Raw genomic sequence first — 23,447 nt, forward strand, 5'->3', positions numbered from 1 at the left:
TCTTCTACAGGCTTTCTTATCCTGGACCATCGCAAATTAACAGCTCCACTTTGACTGCTCGTGCCCTTTCAGGGAGCACGGCACCGACCATTTCGCCTGGCTACCAGCCGACACTGCAAACAGAACCCGACGACAAGCTTCACCTGCATCCACGATTCCTGGCGATGAACGGGACAGTCACCTGACAACCCTATACCACTACAATCGCCCAAACTGCCCGACTACATCCGCCGCTGCCCTGCTGTAGCCACTTGGGGCACGCCGCCGCAAACCAACCGGCCATGCAGCCACCTTTTCTTCTTGTACAGTCGCCGCGGTGGCTGAGTGGTGAAGGCGCTCGGCTGCTGACCCGATAGACGCGTGTTAGATCCCGGCCGCGGCGGTCGAGTTTCGGTGGAGGCGAAATTCTAGAGGCCCATATACTGTGCGATGTCAGTGCACGTTAAAGAACCCCAAGTGGTCGAAATTTCCGGAATCCTTCACTACGGCGTCTCTCTTAGCCTGTGTCGCTTTGGGACGTTAAAACCCCATAAACCATAAACCATCTTCTTGTACAGGCGATCTTATTCTGGACCATCGCAAATGAACAGCTCGACATTTACTGCTCGTGCCCTTTCGCGGTTCACGGCACCGACCATTTCGCCTTGCTACCAGCCGCCACTGCAAACAGCACCGAGGACGAGCATCACCTGCATCCGAGATTCCTGGCGATGAACGTGAACGTCACCTGGCAGCCCTATACCACTACCACCACCCGGACTGCCCGATTATATAAGCCGCTGCCCTGGTGGAGCCACTTGGGGCGAGCCGCCGCAATCCAACCGGTCATGCAGACAACTTTCTTGTACAGGCTATCTTATCCTGGACCATCGCAAATGAACAGCTCGACTTTGACTGCTCGTGCCGTTTCGGGTTGCACGGCACCGACCATTTCGCCTGGCTACCAGCCGACACTGCAAACAGAACCCGAGGACAAGCTTCACCTGCATCCACGATTCCTGGCGACAAACGGGACCGTCACCTGGAAGCCCTATACCACTACAACCGCCCGAACTGCCCGGCTACATAAGCCGCTGCCCTGCAGGAGCCACTTGTGACACGCCACCGCAAACCAACCGATTATGCAGACAACTTTCTTGTACAGGCTATCTTATCCTGGACGATCGCAAATTAACAGCTCGACTTTGACTGCTCGTGCCCTTTCGCGGTGCACGGCACCGACCATTTCGCCTGGCTACCAGCCGACACTGCAAATAGCCCCGGCGACAAGCTTCACCTGACGCCGCGATTCCTGGCGATGAACGGGACCGTCACCTGGCAACCGCATACCACTACCATCGCCCAAACTGCCCGACTACATAAGCCGCTGCCCTGCTGGAGCCACTTTGGGCACGCCACCACAAACCAACCGATCATGCAGCCACCTTTTATTCTGGTAAAGGCGATCTTATCCTGTACCATCGCGAATTAAAAACTCGGCTTTGACTGCTCGTGCCCTTTCGCGTTGCACAGCACCGACCATTTCGCCTGGCTGCCAGCCGACACTGCAAACAGCCCCGACGACAAGCTTGACCAGCAGCCGCGATTACTGGCGACGAACGGGACCGTCAACTGGCAACCCTATACCAATACCATCGCCCAAACTGCCCGACTACATAAGGCGCTGCCCTGCTGGAGCCACTTGGGGCACACCGCCGCAAACCATCCAGTCATGCAGCCACCATTTCTTCTTGTACAGCCGCCGCGCAGGCTGAGTGGTTACGGCGCTCGGCTGCTGGCGCGAATGACGCGTGTTAGATCCCGGCCGCGGCGGTCGAGTTTCGGTGGAGGCGAAATTCTAGAGGCCCGTGTACTGTGCGATATCAGTGCACGTTAAAGAACCCCAGGTGGTCGAAATTTCCGGAGGCCTTCACTACGGCGTTTCTCATAGCCCTGTGTCACTTTGGGACGTTAAACCCCAATAAACCATCTTCTTCTACAGGCTATCATTCTGGACCATCGCAAATGAACAGCTCGACATTTACTGCTCGTGCCCTTTCGCGGTTCACGGCACCGACCATTTCGCCTTGCTACCAGCCGCCACTGCAAACAGCACCGAGGTCGAGCTTCACCTGCATCCGAGATTCCTGGCGATGAACGTGAACGTCACCTGGCAGCCCTATACCACTACCACCACCCGGACTGCCCGATTATATAAGCCGCTGCCCTGGTGGAGCCACTTGGGGCGAGCCGCCGCAATCCAACCGGTCATGCAGACAACTTTCTTGTACAGGCTATCTTATCCTGGACCATCGCAAATGAACAGCTCGACTTTGACTGCTCGTGCCGTTTCGGGTTGCACGGCACCGACCATTTCGCCTGGCTACCAGCCGACACTGCAAACAGAACCCGAGGACAAGCTTCACCTGCATCCACGATTCCTGGCGACAAACGGGACCGTCACCTGGAAGCCCTATACCACTACAACCGCCCGAACTGCCCGGCTACATAAGCCGCTGCCCTGCAGGAGCCACTTGTGACACGCCACCGCAAACCAACCGATTATGCAGACAACTTTCTTGTACAGGCTATCTTATCCTGGACCATCGCAAATTAACAGCTCGACTTTGACTGCTCGTGCCCTTTCGCAGTGCACGGCACCGACCATTTCACCTGGCTACCAGCCGACACTGCAAACATACCCTGGACAAGCTTCACCTGCATCCGCGATTCCTGGCGATGAACGGGACCGTCACCTGGCAACCCTATACCACTACCACCGCCCGGACTACCCGATTACAAAAGGCGCTGCCCTGCTGAAGCCACTTGGGGCGCGCCGCCGCAAGCCAACCGGTCATGCAGACAACTTTTCCTGTACAAGCTATCTTATCCTGGACCATCGCAAATGAACACCTCGACTTTGACTGCTCGTGCACATTCACGGTGCACGGCACCGACCATTTCGCCTTGCTACCAGCCGACACTGCAAACAGCACCGAGAACAAGCTTCACCTGCATCCGAGATTCCTAGCGATGAACGGGATCGTCACCTGTCAACCCAATACCACTACCACCGCCCAAACTGCCAGACTACATAAGCCGCTGCCCTGCTGGAGCCACTTGGGACACGCCGCCGTACCCCACCGGAAATACAGCCACCTTTTCTTCTTGTACAGGGTATCTTATCCTGGACCATCGCAAATGAACAGCTCGACATTGACTGCTCGTGCCCTTTCGCGGTGCACGGCAACGACCATTTCGCCTGCCTACCAGCCGACACTGCAAATAGCACCGAGGACGAGCTTCAACTGCATCTGCGATTCCTGGCGATGAACGGGACCGTCACCTGGCAAACCTATCAACCCTAGCAACCCTGGGTCTTTGTTGTGAGGATGAAATGCTTTCCGGTTGGTTTTGCGCATTGATAATCATGGGACCTGTTTGCTTTTGTCAGAAGTGTAGTGATGAATGCAGGAATGTATCTTACGGTCTGTAAAAACTAGCACCTACTTCCTGAATTCTGATAATTGTTTACAATCTCTTATTCCTGTGTGATTCGCTTCTGCGATACGGCTCGGGTGATTCATAAAATGTAATGGTTTGGGCGAATAAACCTCAGCTGCAAGTTGGCACCTGTCCTGTTGTGTCTGTGTGCCTCTTTGGTCCATATTGTTTTCGCGCCGTCCTGACATCATCCAAAACCTATACCACTACCACCGCCCGAACTGCCCGACTACATAAGCCGCTGCCCAGCTAGAGCCACTTGCGGCACGCCGCCGCAAACCAACCGGACAACCGCACCTTTTCTTCTTGTACAGGCTATCTTATCCTGGACCATCGCAAATGATCAGCTCGACTTTGACTGCTCGTGCCGTTTCGGGTTGCACGGCACCGACCATTTCGCCTGGCTACCAGCCGACACTGCAAACAGAATCCGAGGACAAGCTTCACCTGCATCCACGATTCCTGGCGACAAACGGGACCGTCACCTGGAAGCCCTATACCACTACAACCGCCCGAACTGCCCGACTACATAAGCCGCTGCCCTGCAGGAGCCACTTGTGACACGCCACCGCAAACCAACCGATTATGCAGACAACTTTCTTGTACAGGCTATCTTATCCTGGACCATCGCAAATTAACAGCTCGACTTTGACTGCTCGTGCCCTTTCGCGGTGCACGGCACCGACTATTTCGCCTGGCTACCAGCCGACACTGCAAATAGCCCCGGCGACAAGCTTCACCTGACGCCGCGATTCCTGGCGATGAACGGGACCATCACCTGGCAACCGCATACCACTACCATCGCCCAAACTGGCCGACTACATAAGCCGCTGCCCTGCTGGAGCCACTTTGGGCACGCCACCACAAACCAACCGATCATGCAGCCACCTTTTATTCTGGTAAAGGCGATCTTATCCTGGACCATCGCGAATTAAAAACTCGGCTTTGACTGCTCGTGCCCTTTCGCGTTGCACAGCACCGACCATTTCGCCTGGCTGCCAGCCGACACTGCAAACAGCCCCGACGACAAGCTTCACCTGCATCCGCGATTCCTGGCGATGAAAGGGACCGTCACCTGGCAACCGTATACAATTACCACCGACCAAACTGCCCGACTACATAAGCCGCTGCCCGCTGCAGCCACTTGGGGCACGCCGCCGCAAACCAACCGGTCATGCAGAGAACTTTTCCTGTGCAAGCTATCTTATCCTGGACCATCGCAAATGAACAGCTCGACTTTGACATCTCGTGCCCTCTCGCGGTGCACGGCACCGACCATTTCGCCTTGCTACCAGCCGACACTGCAAACAGCACCGAGGACAAGCTTCACCAGCATCCGAGATTTCTGGCGATGAACGAGAACGTAACCTGACAACCCTATACCACTACAACCGCCCGAACCGCCCGACTACATTAGCCGCTGGACTGGTTTAGCCACTTGGGGCACGCCGCCGCCAACCAACCGCTCATGCAGCCACCTTTTCTTCCAGTACAGGCGATCTTATCCTGGACCATCGCAAATGAACAGCTCGACTTTGACTGCTAGTGCTTTTTCGGGGTGCACGGCACAGACCATTTCGCCTGGCTACCAGCCGACACTGCAAACAGCCCCGACGACAAGCTTCATCTGCATCCACGATTCCTGGCGACAAACGGGACCGTCACCTGGCAACCCTATACCACTACCACCGCGCTAGCTGCCGCACTACATAAGCCGCTGCCCTGCTGGAGCCACTTGGGGCGCGCTGCCGCAAACCAAACGGTCATGCAGCCATATTTATTCTTGTACAAGCTCTCTTATCCTAGACCATCGCAAATGAACAAAGCTCGGCTTTGACTGCTCGTGCCCTTTCGCGGTGCACGGCACCGACCATTTCGCCTTGCTACCAGCCGACTCTGCAAACAGCACCGAGGACAAGCCTCACCTGCATCCGAGATTACTGGCGATGAACGGGAACGTCACCTCACAACCCTGTACCAATACAACCGCCCGAACCGCCCGACTACATAAGCCGCTGCCCTGCTTTAGCCACTTTGGGCACGCCGCCGCAAACCAACCGCTCATGCAGCCACCTTTTCTTCTTGTACAGAATATCTTATCCTGGACCATCGCAAATGAACAGCTCGACACTGACTGCTGGTGCCCTTTCGCAGAGCACGGCACCGACCATTTCGCCTGGCTACCAGCCGACACTGCAAACAGCTCCGAGGAGAAGCTTCGCCTGCATCCGCGATTCCTGGCGATGAACGGGACCGTCACCTGGCAACCCTGTAGCACTAGCACCGCCCGAACTGCCCGACTACATAAGCCGCTGCCTTGCTGGAGCCACTTTGGGCACGCCACCGCAAACCAACCGATCATGGAGCCACCTTTTATTCTTGTACAGGCTATCTTATCCTGGACCATCGCCAATGAACAGCTCGACATTGACTGCTCGTGCCCTTTCGCGGTGCACAGCACCGACCATTTCGCCTGGCTACCAGCCGAAACTGCAAATAGCCCCGACGACAAGCGTCACCTGCAGCCGCGATTCCTGGCGATACACGGGACCGTCACCTGGCAACCCTATACCGCTACCATCGCCCAAAATGCCCGACTACATAAGCCGCTGCCCTGCTGGAGCAACTTCGGGTACGCCGCCGCAAACCAACCGGTCATGCAGCCACCTTTTCTTGTACAGCCGCCGCGGTGGCTGAGTGGTTACGGCGCTCGGCTGCTGTCCCGAAAGACGCGCGCTCGATCCCGGCCGCGGCGGTCGAATTCCGGTGGAGGCAAAATTCCAGAGGCCCGTGCACTGTGCGTTGTCAGTGCACAATGAAGAACCCCAGGTGGTCGAAATTTCCGGAGGCCTTCACTACGGCGTCTCTCTTAGCCCGTGTCGCTTTATGACGTTAAACCCCCATAAACCATAAACGATCTTCTTGTGCAGGCTATCTTATCCTGGACCATCGCGAATTAAAAACTCGGCTTTGACTGCTCGTGCCCTTTCGCGTTGCACAGCACCGACCATTTCGCCTTGTTACCAGCCGCCTCTGCAAACAGCCCCGACGACAAGCTTCACCTGCATCCGCGATTCCTGGCGATGAAAGGGACCGCCACCTGACAACCCAATACCACTACAACCACCCGAACTGCCGGACTGCATAAGCCGCTGCCCTGCTGGAGCCACTTGGCGCACGCCGCTTAAACCAACCGGTCATGCAGCCACCATATATTCTTGTACAGGCTATCTTATCCTTGACCATCGCAAATGAACAGCTCTATATTGACTGCCCGTGCCCTTTCGCGGTGCACGGCAGCGACCATTTCGCCTGGCTACCAGCCGACACTGCAAATAGCCCCGGCGACAAGCTTCACCTGACGCCGCGATTCCTGGCAATGAACGGGACCGTCACCTGGCAACCGCATACCACTACCATCGCCCAAACTGCCCGACTACATAGGCCGCTGCACTGCTGGAGCCACTTTGGGCACGCCACCGCAAGCCAACCGATCATGCAGCCACCGTTTATTCTGGTACAGGCGATCTTATCCTGGACCATCGCAAATGAACAGCTCGACATTGACTGCTGGTGCCCTATCGCGGTGCACGGCACCGACCATTTAGTCTGGCTACAAACCGACACTGCAAATAGCCCCGAGGACAAGCTTCACATGCATCCGCGATTCCTGGCGATGAACGGGACCGTCACCTGGCAACCCCATCAACCCTAGCAATCCTGGGTCTTTCTTGTGAGGATGAATTGCTTTCCTGTTGGTTTTGCGCTTCGATAATCTTGGGACCTGTTTGCTTTTTTGAGGTGTGTAGTGATGAATGCATGAATGTATCTTAAGGCCTGAAAGAAGTAGCATCTACTTCCTGATTTCTGATTATTGTTTATAATGTCTTACTCCTCTGTGATAGGCTTCTGCGATGCGGCTCGGGTGCTTCGTAAAATGTAATGGTTTGGGCGAGTAAACCTCAGTTGCAAGTTGGCATCTGTCCTGTTTGGTTCGTGTGCCTCTTTGGACCTTGTTGTTTTCGCGCCGTCCTGACATCATCAACAAGCAATATCACTACCACCGCCTGAACTGCCCGACTACATAAGCCGCTGCTCTGCTAGAGCCACTTGCGGCATGCCGCAGCAAACCAACCGGACATGCGGCACATTTTCTTCTAGTACAGGCTTTCTTATCCTGGACCATCTCAAATTAACAGCTCCACTTTGACTGCTCGTGCCCTTTCAGGGAGCACGGCACCGACCATTTCGCCTGGCTACCAGCCGACACTGCAAACAGAACCCGACGACAAGCTTCACCTGCATCCATGATTCCTGGCGACAAACGGGACCGTCACCTGGCAGCCCAATACCACTACAACAGCCCGAACTGCCCGACTACATAAGCCGCTGCCCTGCTCGAGCCACTTGGGGCATGCCGCCGCACACCAACCGATCATGCAGACACCTTTTCTTGTACAGGCTATCTTATCCTGGACCATCACAAATGAACAGCTCGACTTTGACTTCTCGTGCCTTTTCGCGGTGCACGGCACCGACCATTTCGCCTGGCTTCCAACCGACACTGCAAATAGCCCCGAGGTCAAGCTTCACCTGCATCCGCGATTCCTGGCGATGAACGGGACCGTCACCTGGCAACCCTATCAACCCTAGCAACCCTGAGTCTTTGTTGTGAGGAGGAATTGCTTTCCTGTTGGTTTTGCGCTTCGATAATCTTGGGACCTGTTTGCTTTTTTCAGGTGTGTAGTGATGAATGCATGAATGTATCTTACGGTCTGAAAGAAGTAGCATGTTCTTCCTGATTTCTGATTATTGTTTACAATCCCTTATTCCTGTGTGATAGGCTTCTGCGATGCGTCTCGGGTGCTTCATAAACTTTAATGGTTTGGGCGAGTAAACCTCAGTTGCAAGTTGGCGCCTGTCCTGTTGTGTTCGGTTCGTGTGTCTCTTTGGTCCTTGTTGTTTTCGCGCCGTTCTTTCTTCATCAAAAAGCTATACCACTACAACCGCCCGAACTGCCCGACTACATAAGCCGCTGCCCTGCTAGAGCCACTTGCGGAACACCGCCGCAAACGAACCGGACATGCAGCACCTTTCTTCTTGTACAGGCTATCTTATCCTGGACCATCGCAAATGAACAGCTCGACTTTGACTGCTCGTGTCCTTTCGGGTTCCACGGCACCGACCATTTCGCCTGGCTACCAGCCGACACTGCAAACAGAACCCGACGATATGGTTCACCTGCATCCACGATTCCTGGAGACAAACGGGACCTTCACCTGGCAGCCCTATACCACTACCACCGCCCGATCTGACCGACTACGTAAGCCGCTTCCCTGCTGGAGCCACTTGGGACACGCCGCCGCAAACCAACCGCTCATGCAGCCACCTTTTCTTCTTGTACAACCGCCGCGTTGGCTGAGTGGTTACGGCGCTCGGCTGCTGACCCGAAAGACGCGGGTTCGATCCCGGCCGCGGCGGTCGAGTTTTGGTGGAGGCGAAATTCTAGAGGCCCGTGTACTGTGCGATGTCAGTGCACGTTAAATAACCCCAGGTGGTAGAAATTTCCGGAGGCCTTCACTACGGCGTCTCTCTTAGCCCGTGTCGCTTTGGGACGTTAAAACCTCATAAACCATAAACCTTCTTCTTGTACAGGCTATCTTATTGTGGACCATCGCGAATGAACAGCTCGACATTGACTGCTCGTGCCTTTTCGTGGTGCACGGCACCGACCATTTCGCCTTGCTACCAGCCGCCACTGCAAACAGCACCGAGGACGAGCTTCACCTGCATCCGAGATTCCTGGCGATGAACGTGAACTTCACCTGACAACCCAATATAACTACAACCGCCCGAACTGCCCGACTACATAAGCCCCTGCCCTGCTTTAGCCACTTGGGGCACACCGCCGCAAACCAACCGGTCATGCAGACACTTTTCTTCTTGTACAGGCTGTCTTATCCTGGACCATCGCAAAATAACAGCCCGGCATTGTCTGCTCGTTCCCTATCGCGGTGCACGGTACCGACCATTTCGCCTGGCTACCAGCCGCCATTGCAAACAGCCCCGACGACAAGCTTCACCTGCAGCCGCGATTCCTGGCGAAGAACGGGACCGTCACCTGGCAACCCTATACCACTAAAACCGCCCGAACTGCCCGACTACTTAAGCCGCTGCCCTGCTGGAGCCACTTGGGTCACGCCGCTTAAACCAACCGGTCATGCAGCCACCTTTTATTCTTGTACAGGCTATCTTATCCTGGACCATCGCAAATGAACAGCTCCACATTGACTTCTCGTGCCCTTCCGCATTTCACGGCACCGACCATTCCACCTGGCTACCAGCCGACACTGCAAACAGCACCGAGGACAAACTTCACCTGCATCCGAGATTCCTGCGATGAACGGGAACGTCACCTGACAACCCTATACAACTACAACCGCCCGAACTGCCCGACTAAATAATCCGCTGTCTGCTTTAGCGACTTGGGGCACGCAGCCGCAAACCAACCGGTCATGCAGCCACCTTTTCTTCTTGTACAGGCTATCTTATCCTGGACCATCGCAAATGAACAGCTCGGCACTGAATGCTCGTTCCCTTTCGCGGTGCACGGTACCGACCATTTCGCCTGGCTGCCAGCCGCCACTGCAAACAGCCCTGACTACTAGCTTCTCCTGCAGCCGCGATTCCTGGCGATGAACGGGACCGTCACCTGGCAACCCAATACCACTACCACCGCCCAATCTGCGCGATTACATAAGCCCCTGCCCTGCTGGAGCCACTTGGGGCAGGCCGCCGCCAACCAACCGGACATGCAGCACCTTTTTTTCTTGTACAGGCTATCTTATCCTGGACCATCGCAAATGAACAGCTCGACATCGACTGCTCGTGCCCTATCGGGGTGCACGGCACCGACCATTTCGCCTGGCTACCAGCCAACACTGCAAAAAGAAACCGACGACAAGCTTCACCTGCATCCACAATTCCTGGCGATAAATGGGACCGTTACCTGGCAGCCCTATACCTCTACCACCGCCCGAATTGCCCGATTAAATAATCCGCTGCCCTGCTGGAGCCACTTGAGGCGCGCCAACGCAAACCAACCGGTGATGCAGCCACCTTTTCTTCTTGTACAGGCTATCTTATCCTGGACCATCGCAAATGAACAGCTCGACATTGACTGCTGGTGCCCTTTCGCGGTGCACGGCACCGACCATTTCGTCTGGCTACCAGCCGACACTGCAAACAGCTCCGAGGAGAAGCTGCACCCGCATCCACGGTTCCTGGCAGTGAACGGGACCGTCAACCTGCAACCCTATAAGCCCTACCAACCTTGGGTCTTTGTTGTAAGGATGAATTGCTTTCCTGTCGGTTTTGCGCTTCGATAATCTTGGGACGTGTTTGCTTTTATCAGGAGTGTAGTGATGAATGCACTGAAGTATCTTACGGTCTCTAAGAAGTAGCACCTACTTCTTGAATTCTCATTATTGTTTACAATCTCTCATTCCTCTGTGATAGGCTTCTGCGATTCGGCTCGGGTGCTTCATAAAATGTAATGGTTTGGGCGAATAAACCTCCGTTGCAAGTTGGCGCCTGTCCTGTTGTGTTCGGTTCGTGTGCCTCTTTGGTCCTTGTTGTTTTTGCGCCGTCCTGACATCATCAAAAAGCTATACCACTACCACCGCCCGAACTGCCCGACTACATAAGCAGCTGTCCTTCTAGAGCCACTTGCGGCACGCCACCGCAAACCAACCGGACATGCAGCACCTTTCTTCTTGTACAGGCTATCTTATCCTGGACCATGGCAAATGAACAGCTCGACTTTGACTGCTCGTGCCCTTTCGGGTTGCACGGCACCGAGCATTTCGCCTGGCTACCAGCCGACACTGAAAACAGAACCCGACGACAAGCTTCACCTGCATCCACGATTCCTGGCGACAAACGGGACCTTCACCTGGAAGCCCTATACCACTACAACCGCCCGAACTGCCCGACTACATAAGCCGCTGCCCTGCTGGAGCCACTTGGGACACGCCGCCGCAAACCATCCGATCATGCAGACAACTTTCCTGTACAGGCCATCTTATCCTGGACCATCGCAAATGAACAGCTCGACTTTGACTGCCCGTGCCCTTTCGCGGTGCACGGCACCGACCAATTCGCCTGGCCACCAGCCGACACTGCAAACAGCCCCGACGACAATCTTCATCTGCAGCCGCGATTCCTGGCGATGAACGGGACCGTCAAGTGGCAACACTATACCGCTCCCATCGCCTAAAATGCCCGACTACAAAACCCGCCGCCCTGCTGGAGCCACTTGGTTCACGCCGCCGGAAACCAACACATCATGCAGCCACCTTTTCTTCTTGTACAGCCACCGCGTTGGCTGAGTGGTTACGGCGTTCGGCTGCTGACCCGAAAGACGCGGGTTCGATCCCGGCAGCGGCGGTCGAATTTCGGTGGAGGCGAAATTCTAGAGGCCCGTGTACTGTACGATGTCAGTGCACGTTAAATAACCCCAGGTGGTCGAAATTTCCGGAGGCCTTCACAACGGCGTCTCTCTTAGCCCGTGTCGCTTTGGGACGTTAAAACCCAATAAACCATAAACCATCTTCTTCTACAGGCTATCTTATTCTGGACCATCGCAAATGAACAGCTCGACAATGACTGCTCGTGCCCGTTCGCGGTGCACGGCATCGACAATTTTTCCTGGCTACCAGCCGACACTGCAAACAGCCCCGACGTCAAGCTTCACCTGCAGCCGCGATTCCTGGCGATGAACGGGACCGTCACCTGGCATCCCTATACCACTACAACCGAACGAACTGCCCGACTACATAATCCGCTGCCCTGCTGGAGCCACTTGAGGCACGCCGCCGCAAACCAACCGGACATGCAGCCACCTTTTCTTCTTGTACAGGCTATCTTATCCTGGACAATCGCAAATAAACAGCTCGACATTGACTGCTCGTGCCCTTTCGCGGTGGACGGCACCGACCATTTCGCCTGGCTACCAGTCGACGCTGCAAGCAGCCCCGACGACAAGCTTCACCTGCAGCCGCGATTACTGGCGATGAACGGGACCGTCACATGGCGAGCCTGTACCACTACCATCGCCCAAACTGCCTGACTACATAGGCCGCTGCCCTGCTAGAGCCACAAGGGGCACGCCGCCGCAAACCAACCGGACATGCAGCCAACTTTTCTTCTTGTACAGGCTATCTTATCCTGGACCATCGCAAATGAACAGCTCGACATTGACTGCTCGTACCCTTTCGCGGTGCACGGCACCGACTATTTCGCCTGGCTGCCAGCCGACACTGCAAATAGACCCGAGGACAAGCTTCACCTGCATCCGCGATCCCTGGCGATGAACGGGTCCGTCACCTGGCAACCCTATCAACCCTAGCAACCCTGGGTCTTTGTTGTGAGGATGAATTGCTTTCCTGTTGGCTTTGCGCTTCGATAATATTGGGACCTGTTTGCTTTTATCAGGACTGTAGCGATGAATGCATGAATGTTCCTTCCGGTCTGTAAAGAGTAGCATCTACTTCCTGAATCCTGATTATTCTTTACAATCTGTTATTCCTGTGTGATAGTCTTCTGCGATACGGCTCGGGTGCTTCATAAAATGTAATGGTTTGGGCGTATAAACCTCAGTTGCAAGTTGGCACCTGTCCTGCTCTGTTCGTGTGCCTCTTTGGTCCTTGTTGTTTTCGCGCCGTCCTGACATCATCAGAAAGCTATACCACTATCACCGCCCGACTGCCCGACTACATAAGCCGCTGCCCTGCTAGAGCCACTTGCGGCACGCCGCCGCAAACCAACCGGACATGCAGCACCTTTCCTCTTGTACAATCTATCTTATCCTGGACCATGGCAAATGAACAGCTCGACTTTGGTCGACTTTGACTGCTCGTGCCCTTTCGGGTTGCTCGGCACCGAGCATTTCGCCTGGCTACCAACCGACACTGCAAACAGACCCCGACGACAAGATTCACCTGCATCCGCGTATCCCGGCGACAAACGGGACCTTCATCTGGCAGCCCTACACCACTACAACCGCCCGAACTGCCCGATACATAAGCCGCTGCCCTGCTGGAGCCACTTGGGGCACGCCGCCACAAACCAACCGATCATGCAGACAACTTTCTTGTACAGGCTATCTTATCCTGGACCATCGCAAATGGACAGCTCGACTTTGACTGCTCGTGCCCTTTCGCGGTGCACGGCACCGACCATTTCGCTTGGCCACCAGCCGACACTGCAAACAGCCCCGACGACAAGCTTCACCTGCAGCCGCGATTCCTGGCGATGAACGGAACCGTCACCTGGCAACCCTATACCGCTACCATCGCCTAAAATGCCCGACTACAAAACCCGCTGCCCTGCTGGAGCCACTTGGGGCACGCCGCCGGAAACCAACACATCATGCAGCCACCTTCTCTTCTTGTACAGCCGCCGCGTTGGCTGAGTGGTTACGGCGCTCGGCTGCTGACCCGAAAGACGCGGGTTCGATCCCGGCCGCGTCGGTCGAATTTTGGTGCAGGCGAAATTCTAGATGCCCGTGTACTGTGCGATGTCAGTGCACGTTCAATAACCCCAGGTGGTCGAAATTTCCGGAATCCTTCACTACGGCGTCCCTCTTAGCCTGTGTCGCTTTGGGACGTTAAAACCCAATAAACCATAAACCATCTTCTTGTACAGGCTATCTTATTCTGGACCATCGCAATTGAACAGCTCGGCATTTACTGCTCGTGCCCTTTCGCGGTTCACGGCACCGACCATTTCGCCTTGCTACCAGCCGCCACTGCAAACAGCACCGAGGACGAGCTTCACCTGCATCCGAGATTCCTGGCGATGAACGTGAACGTCACCTGGCAGCCCTATACCACTACCACCACCCGAACTGCCCGATTATATAAGCCGCTGCCCTGGTGGAGCCACTTAGGGCGAGCCGCCGCAAACCAACCGGTCATGCAGCCACCTTTTCTTCTTGTAGAGGCTACCTTATCCTGGACCATCGCGAACGAACAGCTCGACATTGACTGCTCGTGCCGTTTCGCGGTTCACGGCACCGACCATTTCGCCTGGCTCCCAGCCGACACTTCAAACAGCTCCGAGGAGAAGCTTCACCTGCATCCGCCATTCCTGGCAGTGAACGGGACCGCCACCCTGCAACCCTAACAGCCCTAGCAACCTTGGATCTTTGTTGTGAGGATGAATTGCTTTCCTGTCGGTTTTGCGCTTCGATAATCTTGGGACCTGTTTGCTTTTATCAGGAGTGTAGTGATGAATGCACTAATGTATCTTAAGGTCTGTAAGAAGTAGCCCCTACTTCCTGAATTCTCATTATTCTTTACAATCCCTTATTCCCGTGTGATAGGCTTCTGCGATACGTGTTGGGTGCTTCATAAAATGTAATGGTTTGGGCGAATAAACCTCAGTTGCAAGTTCGCTCCTGTCCGGTTGGGTTCGTGTACCTCTTTGGTCCTTGTTGCTTTCGCGCAGTACTGACATCATCAAAAAGCTCTACCACTACCACCGTCCGAACTGCCCGACTACATAAGCCGCTGCCCTCCTGGAGCCTCTTGGGGCACGCCGCCGCAAACCAACCGGTCATGCAGACATATTTTCTTCATTTACAGGCTATCTTATCCTGGGCCATCGCAAATGAACAGCTCCACATTGACTGCTCGTGCCCGTTCGCGGTGCACGGCACCGACAATTTCGCCTGGCTACCAGCCGACACTGCAAACAGCCCCGACGTCAAGCTTCACCTGCAGCCGCGATTCCTGGCGATGAACGGGACCGTCACCTGGCATCCCTATACCACTACAACCAAACGAACTGCCCGACTATATAAGCCGCTGCGCTGCTGGAGCCATTTGGGGCACGACGCCGCAAACCAACCGGACACGCAGCGACCTTTCTTCTTGTACAGGCTATCTTATCCTGAACAATCGCAAATAAACAGCTCGACATTGACTGCTCGTGCCCTTTCGCGGTGGACGGCACCGACCATTTCCCCTGCCTGCTGACCTGCTGCCGCGATTCCTGGCAATAAGCGGGACCGTCACCTGACAACCCTATACCACTACCATCGCCCAAACTGCCCGACTACATCAGCCGCTGCCCTGCTGGAGCCACATGCGGCACGCCGCCGCAAACCAAACGGTCATGCAGACACCTTTTCTACCTGAACAGCCGCCGCGGTGGCCGAGTGGTTACGGCGCTCGACTGCTGACCCGAAAGACGCGGGTTCGATCCCGGCCGCAGCAGTCAAATTTCGGAGGAGGCGAAATTCTAGAGGCCCGTGCACTGTGCGAATTCAGTGCACGTTAAAGAACCCCAGGTGGTCGAAATTTCCGGAGGCCTTCACTACGGCGTCTCTTTTAGCCCGAGTCGCTTTATGACGTTAAACCCCCCTAAACCGTAAATCATCTTCTTTTACCGGCTACCTTATCCTGGACCATCGCGAATGAACAGCTTGGCTTTGACTGCTCGTGGCCTTTCGCGGTGCACGTCACCGACCATTTCGACTGGCTGCCAGCCGACAATGCAAACAGCCCCGACGACAAGATTCACCTGAAGCCGCGAATCCAGGCGATGAACGGGACCGTCACCTGGCAACCCTATACCACTACCACCGCCCTAACTGCCTGATTACATAAACCGATGCCCTGCTGAAGCCACTTGGGGGGTGCCGCCGCAAACCAACCGGTCATGCAGCCACGTTTTCCTCTTGTACAGACTATCTTATCCTGGACCATCGCAAATGAACAGCTCGAAATTGACTGCTCGAGCCCTTTTCGCAGTGCACGGCACCGACCATTTCGCCTGGCTACCAGCCGACACTGCAAATAGCCCTGAGGACAAGCTTCACCTGCATCCGCGATTCCTCGCGATGAACGGGACCGTCACCTGGCAACCCTGTAGCACTAGCACCGCCCGAACGACCCGACTACATAAGCCGCTGCCCTGCTGGAGTCACTCCGGGCACGCCGACAATGCAAAATGCCGCGATGACAAGCTTCACCTGCATCCACGATTCCTGGCGACAAACGGGACTGTCACCTGGCAACCCTATACCATTACCACCGCCCTAACTGCCCGATTACATAAACCGATGCCCTGCTGAAGCCACTTGGGGGGTGCCGCCGCAAACCAACCGGTCATGCAGCCACGTTTTCCTCTTGTACAGACTATCTTATCCTGGACCATCGCAAATGAACAGCTCGAAATTGACTGCTCGAGCCCTTTTCGCAGTGCACGGCACCGACCATTTCGCCTGGCTACCAGCCGACACTGCAAATAGCCCTGAGGACAAGCTTCACCTGCATCCGCGATTCCTCGCGATGAACGGGACCGTCACCTGGCAACCCTGTAGCACTAGCACCGCCCGAACGACCCGACTACATAAGCCGCGGCCCTGCTGGAGTCACTTCGGGCACGCCGCACAAACCAACCGATTATGCAGACACCTTTTCTAGTACAGGCCATCTTATCCTGGACCATCGCAAATGAACAGCTCGAAATTAACTGCTCGAGCCCTTTTCGCAGTGCACGGCACCGACCATTTCGCCTGGCTACCAGCCGACACTGAAAACACACCCTGGACAAGCTGCACCTGCATCCGCGATTCCTGCCAAAGAATGGGACCGTCACCTGGCAACCCTATACCACTACCACCGCCCGAACGACCCGACTACATAAGCCGCTGCCCGGCTGAGGTCCCTTCGGGCACGCCGGTGCAAACCAATCGATTATGAAGACACCTTTTCTTGTACAGGCTATCTTATCCTGGACCATCACAAATGAATAGCTCGACTTTGACTGGTCGTGCCTTTTCGCGCTGCACGGCACCGACCATTTCACCTGGCTACCAACCGACACAGCAAATAGCCCCGAGGACAAGCTTCACCTGCATCCGCGATTCCTGGCGATGAACGGGACCGTCACCTGGCAACCCTATCAACCCTAGCAACCCTGGGTCTTTGTTGTGAGGATGAATTGCTTTCCTGTCGGTTTTGCGCTTCGATAATCTTGGGACCTGTTTGCTTTTTTCAGGAGTGTAGTGATGAATGCATGAATGTATCTTACGGTCTGTAAGAAGTAGCACCTACTTCCTGAATTCTGATTATTCTTTACAATCTCTTATTCCTGTGTGATAAGCTTCTGCGATACGGCTCGGGTGCTTCATAAAATGTAATGGTTTGTGCGAGTAAACCTCAGTTGCAAGTTGGCACCTGTCCAGTTGTGTTCGTGTGGCTCTTTGGCCCTTGTTGTTTTCGCGCCAACCTGATATTATCAAAACGCTATACCACTACCACCACTCGAACTGCCCGACTACATAAGCCGATGCTCTGCTTGAGCCACTTGCGGCACGCCGCCGCAAACCAACCGGACATGCAGCACCTTTTCTTCTTCTACAGGCTTTCTTATCCTTTGACCATCGCAAATTAACAGCTCCACTTTGACTGCTCGTGCCCTTTCAGGGAGCACGGCACCGACCATTTCGCCTAGCTACCAGCCGACACTGCAAACAGAACCCGACGACAAGCTTCACCTGCATCCACGATTCCTGGCGATGAACGGGACAGTCACCTGACAACCCTATACCACTACCATCGCCCAAACTGCCCGACTACATCAGCCGCTGCCCTGCTCTAGCCACTTGGGGCACGCCGCCGCAAACCAACCGGCCATGCAGCCACCTTTTCTTCTTGTACAGTCGCCGCGGTGGCTGAGTGGTGATGGCGCTCGCCTGCTGACCCGAAAGACGCGGGTTCGATGCCGGCCGCGGCGGTCGAATTTCGGTGGAGGCGAAATTCTAGAGGCTCATATACTGTGCGATGTCAGTGCACGTTAAAGAACCCCAGGTGGTCGAAATTTCCGGAATCCTTCACTACGGCGTCTCTCTTAGCCTGTGTCGCTTTGGGACGTTAAAACCCCATAAACCATAAACCATCTTCTTGTACAGGCTATCTTATTCTGGACCATAGCAAACGAACAGCTCGACATTGACTGCTCGTGCCCTTTCGCGGTTCACGGCACCGACCATTTCGCCTGGCTCCCAGCCGACACTTCAAACAACCCCGAGGAGAAGCTTCACCTGCATCCTCGATTCCCGGCGATGAACGGGACCGTCACCTGGCAACCCTATACCACTACCATCGCCCAAACTACCCGACTACATAAGGCGCTGCCCTGCTGGAGCCACTTGGGGCATGCCCCCGCAAACCAACCGGTCATGCAGCCACCTTTTCTTCTTGTACAGCCGCCGCGGTCGCTGAGTGGTCACGGCGCTCGGTTGCTGGCCCGAATAACGTGGGTTCGATCCCGGCTGCGGCGGTCGAATTTCGGTGTAGGCGAACTTCTAGCGACCCGCGTACTGTGCGATATCTGTGCACGTTTGTCAGAAGCTAGCGCCACACTGCGGCTGGCGAGACGCTCAAGGGGACGAAACAAAAGACGTGGCGAAGAGCGCGTGGCATGGAGAACGGTTGGAACGCGGTCGGCGACGGACGTGGGGAAGATCTGCTGGCTCCCCGAATTTCCAGACTTGGGCCTTAGCCGCAGACGTCCGGGCTACCAGACCTGGACAGCCATAGTCGAGGGCCAGGCCCCCCAGACCTAGGCACCGCGGTTCCCTTCCTGTCTTCTCCGGTCTTCTCCGCTGCTTTCCGGACTACCAGACCTGGGGGCCGCCTTTCTAACCACCACGGCATCGCCGGATTACCAGACCTGGCGGCCGCCTGTCTATCCACCACGGCATGCCCGGATTACCAGACCTGGGGGCTGCCTTTCTCTCCACCACGGCGTGCCCGGACTACCTGACCCTGTCGTCCACCAGAGCGTCGACTTGAGGGCTTGATTTCGCCAAAGCCCTGCCACACCTCCTCGCCCGCACCACCTTCACAGAACACACTCATGACGATGAACGTTCCGCCGAACGCCGAGTGAACGCTTCCTCTTTGTCCTTCTACCTTTCCTTTGTCTGTCGCGAGTGTTCTCTTTGTCAGCTTTCCTGTTTATGTGTTTTACCTCCTTTTCTCTTAGATTCTCACAATAAAGTTTCCTTTTTTCCCATATGCCGCCCGGGTTTATTTCTTCGGACTTTTACGCTGAGATAATGTGAACCTGCAGTCCTCTTTCCCATCACAAATTTGGTGTCTACGACAGGATACGGCGGGTTTTATGTTTTCTTTCCTGTGATCAGCGAATTTTTTTTCTTCAGCATGAGTGCGTCAGAGTTGGTTGCTTTAGGCGAGCGCGTGGGCTCGCGTGACGACGAGTTACGCGCGTGGGTTCAGGAAGAGCTACGTAAGGTGCGCGAAGAAAGAGTGGCTGAGCGTGAAGCCACAAAGGAGTGTATGGCATTAGAGGCTCAGATTTCTGAGTCGAGTAAGGCTTATGGAGGGCGGTGAGCGACTTGCAGATGCTGAACCAACCGTTCCCAGGGCTGTGTCGTTTGGGGCCATCAACCCTCATGGGCTCATTCCCGTTTCCAATGAATTGCGCGATGATCTTGACGCGTACCTCAAGCGATTTGAGCACGTGGCCACTGGTCAAGGTTGGCCAAGAGACAAGGGAGCCACGGCGTTAAGCCTATGCTTGAGGGAGAAACTCTTCAGGTGTTCGGAAGGTTATCGCCAGAGGACTCTCTAGATTACACCAAAGCAAATCTAGCGCTCCTGCAACGGTTCCGTTTCACCGCGGAGGGGCACCGCGAAAAATTTCGCCGCAGTAAGCCCCACGACGGCGAGACCGGTAGGCGGTACGCTACGTTACTGTTTAGTTTTTTAATAGTTGGGTGGAAATGAGTGGTCGTGGCAAAACATTCGAGGACGTTAGCGACATGATTGTCACCGAAGAATTTCTAACCAACTGCCACGCGAGCCTTGCCATATTCATTCGTGAACGGGACTGTAAGACAGTCGACGAGATCACAGTAGCTGCGGATAATTTTATGGAGGCTCAGCGGCAAACTAATTTGCTCATTTTCAAGGAGAAGGTGGAATTAACAGCCGGAGGTCGTGGGACAGTACTCCGGGATCCAAGACACAGGTGCGATGCTTTCTGTGCGATAAGGCGGGACACAAAGCTTCGGACAGCAGGACTCGCCCGAAACAACCGTACTGCATGGTCTGCCACAAGCAAGGGCACGATGCAGAGTCTTGCCGGCGTAAGAACCCAGGAGACCGCGAGGTGTCAGCCTGTTGTATGCATCGCTCCAGGCCCTTGGTTGAAGTTTGGCCTGATGTCGCCAGTGTGGATGTGGGTTACCGGCAAGCTGGATTCAGAGTCAGCATGCCTGTGCAGGCAGGCGAGCTGTTTGGGCAGCCGGTTTGTGTTTTGCTTGATACCGGCACTAACAGTATCGTGGTGCGGAGGGACCTGGTTCCCGAAGCAGCTCTTACGGGAGATAGATCTACTCTACTCCTGGCGGATGGCAGTAGTTTGAAGGTCCCAGAGGCGTAGGTCCTCATCTCGTCGCCATATTTCACGGGCAAATCCATCGCTCGGTGCTTGGAGACCCCACTGTACGACGTCATCATTGGGAACGTGCCAGGCGCTAAGGAGCCATTTTTCATCAACGGGACGGGGCCGCCAAGACATCTGACTGTCCCTGAGGGGACGGGAGAGACTGAAGACTCTGCCATGCTGGGAGCGGCGAAGGGTGCTCCGGCGCACAGGGATGAATCCCTCAATGCGTGGGAGGTGTCCAGTCCCACCCTCCGAAAGAAACAAGAGGAGGACACCACACTGTATGTGTGTCGGAGCAAAATTGGCAAGACTTCTCCAAGCAGGAACAACACCGCCTATACGCTTCATTTCGAGGGTGGAATTTTATTCCGTTCGTTCCAGTGTTGTCCAGGAAAAACAATACAGCAGGCTGTGGTACCACAAAATTTGCATAATCAAGTCCTAGCACTTCCGCATGAAAGTGCTCTCTCCGGCCATCAGGGCATCCGCAAGACCACTGAAAGGGTGCTCGGTGAGTTTTATTGGCCAGGAGTGCAGGCGGATATCAAGAGGTTCGTAAGGTCTTGCGACGTATAACAGCGGACTCTACCCAAAGGGAAGGTAGGGAGAGCCCCCATGGGTCGTCTACCGCTCATTGATACACCATTTGAGCGAGTGGCTGTAGACCTAATTGGACCGTTGCAACCCAATTCATCCAAGGGAAACCGCTATATACTTACGTTGGTGGACTTTGCAACACGATATCCCGACGCGATACCTCTACATGCGATCGACTCGGCGACGGTGGCAGAGGGTCTTCTGGAAATATTCTCACGGATTGGTTTTTCAAGGGAGGTCCTCTGTGATCGAGCATCGAGCTTTTCGTCTTCGTTAATGATGGAAGTTAATAGAATGCTTCCAATCAGGCATCTGTCTTCCACACCATACCACACTATGTGTAATGGCTTGGTGGAGCGATTCAACGGGACGTTAAAGAGCATGCTCCGCAAGTTGTCTCAAGAACAGCCCAAAGCTTGGGACCGTTAGCTCACGCCTCTGCTCTTTGCGTACCGGGAGGCACGGCAGGCTAGCCTGGGCTTTTCCCCGTATGAAATAATTTACGGCCGACAAGTTCGAGGACCTCTGACGATTCTCAAGGAGCTCTGGACCGCGGGCCAGCTAAGCGAGTCAGCGAGAACCACATATGGCTACGTGCTGGACTTGAGAGCGAGGCTAGAAGAGACTTTGCGACTTGCGCATGACAGCTTGGCGAAAGCACAGAAGTCGCAAAAACTATATTATGACAGGCGTACTACCCACTGGCACCTTCGCGTTGGAGATCGCGCGCTGGTTCTTTTGCCTATGTCGCAAAATAAATTGCTAATGAATTGGAAAGGCCCCTTTATTGTGACCGGCGGGAAGAACGACTTTGATTACTGGCTTGAGGTCGGCCACGCAAAAAGCCTTTTTCATATCAATATGCTAAAAAAGTATGAAGAGCGTCAGCCGGTGACGGCTCTCCAAGCGTCGTCATTCGTCGTCGTGGAAGAGGTTGAGTCGGAGCAACCTATACCTACCTTCGCTGCGAAGCCGGGTGTCGGCATTAAAGCCATCAAAAGGTCTAATGCGTTATACAGTTCCCAGGCGGCCCAGCTGGACTCGCTGCTGGCTTCGTACGGTGACATATTCTTGGAGGTTCCAAGGCAGACCAACCTTCTTCAATGCCGCTTGGACCTGACGACAAAGAAACCTATCAATACTCCTCAGTACCCGGCACCGTTTTCCATTAGGGATGTGGTGGAAAAGGAAGTTAGTGACATGTTGGCGCTGGGGGTCATTGAACGCTCCCACTCACCATACAATTCACCTTTGGTCCTTGTGAAGAAGCCGGATAACACATGCCGCACTTGTGTTGACTTCCGGCGTATCAACAGTGTGCTCGTCGCCGACGCCGAACCCATCCCGAGGACGGACATTATGTTCGCGGAGGTTGGCACTAAGAAATACTTCTCGAAGCTGGACCTCACAAAGGGTTACTGGCAGGTTCCTACCAACGAAACATCTCGACCTATTACTGCCTTTTCGACTCAGTCAGGACACTACCAATTCCGGAATATGCCTTTTGCGATCAACACCGCGTCTGCTATCTTCACTCGCCTTATGAGATCACTGCTAGTAGGCCTTCAAGACGTAGTTCATTATATAGATGACGTTCTAGTCGCAACCGCTACTAGGGAGCAACACTTGCGCACCTTGACAGAGTTGTTTCGGCGGATTCGAGCGGCTAGTCTTACAGTCAAGCCTCAAAAATGCGAGATTGGTGCGACCCGTGTAATATTTCTGGGGCATGCGTTAAGTGATGGAGCTATCCAGCCGGTAGATGCTATCGTGGCAAAACTGCAACTTTCCGCGATACCCGAAACAAAAAAGCAAGTTCGGACCTTCCTCAGTTTTTCTGGCTGCTACCGCAGTCTCATTTCCCACTATGCTGATCT

This window comes from Amblyomma americanum, chromosome 5, assembly GCF_052857255.1.
Source record: "Amblyomma americanum isolate KBUSLIRL-KWMA chromosome 5, ASM5285725v1, whole genome shotgun sequence".
NCBI lineage: Eukaryota > Metazoa > Arthropoda > Arachnida > Ixodida > Ixodidae > Amblyomma > Amblyomma americanum.